Below are 1244 nucleotides of genomic sequence, written 5' to 3' on the forward strand. Positions count from 1 at the left end.
GTTGTGTTAGTTTCCCCTGTATTGTGTACTGTCTCACCTTTCACCCAATTGAGTTGCAATTTTGAAGGATTCCATGGGCAAAATATTGAACAATGCAGGAAGCATTAAAAACAAATGGAAAGAATACACAGAGTCACTGTACCAAAAAAAATCGGTCGACATTCAACCATTTCAGGAGGTAGCATATGATCAAGAACTGATGGTATTGAAGGAAGAAGTCCAAGCTCCACTGAAGCTATTGGCGAAAAACAAGCCTCCAGGAATCGACAGAATACCATTTGAGATGTTTCAACAAACAGAAGTAGTGCTGGAGGTGCTCAATCATTATGCCAAGAAATTTGGAAGACAGCTACCTGGCCAACCGACTGGAAGAGATACGTATTTGTGCCCATTCCAAAGAAAGGTGATCCAACAGAATGTGGAAATTATCAAACAATATCATTAAAACTCATGCAAGTAAAATTTTGCTGAAGATCATTCAAAAGCAGTTGCAGCAGTGCATCAATAGTACTTCGACAGAAGTTTGAGCCAGATTCAGAAGAGGACATGGAACCAGGTATATCATTGCTGATGTCAGATGAGTCTTAGCTGAAAGCAAAGAATACCAGAAAGATGTTTACCTGTGTTTTATAGACTATTCAAAAGCATTCGACTGTGTGGATCATAACAAATTATACGAAGAATGGGAGTTTCAGAATCCTTAATTTTGCTCACGCTGAACCTGTACATAGACCAAGAGGCAGTCATTTGAACAGAGCAAAGGGATACTGCATGGTTTAAAATCAGGAAAGGTAAGTGTCAGGGTTGTATCCTTTCACCATACTAATTCAATCTGTATGCTGAGCAAATAATTCTAGAAGCTGGACTATATGAAGAAAAATGTGGCATCAGGATTGGTGGAAGACTCATTAACAACTTTCAATATGCAGGTGACACAACCTTGCTTGCTGAAAGTGAAGAAGACTTAAAGCTCTTACGGATGATGATCAAAGACTACAGCCTTCAGTAAGGATTACACCTCAACATAAAGAAAACAAAAAATCCTCATAACTGAACCAATAAGCAACATCATGATAAATGGAGAAAAGATTGATGTTGTTGAGAATTTTATTTTACTTGAATCCACAATCAACACACATAGAAGCAGCAGTCAAGAAATCAAAAGATGTATTGCATTGGGCAAATTTGCTGCAAAAGTCTTCTTTAATATATTAAAAAGCAAAGATAGCACTTTGAGGACTAAG

Source organism: Trichechus manatus, unplaced genomic scaffold, assembly GCF_000243295.1.
Source record: "Trichechus manatus latirostris isolate Lorelei unplaced genomic scaffold, TriManLat1.0 scaffold00224, whole genome shotgun sequence".
Lineage (NCBI taxonomy): Eukaryota > Metazoa > Chordata > Mammalia > Sirenia > Trichechidae > Trichechus > Trichechus manatus.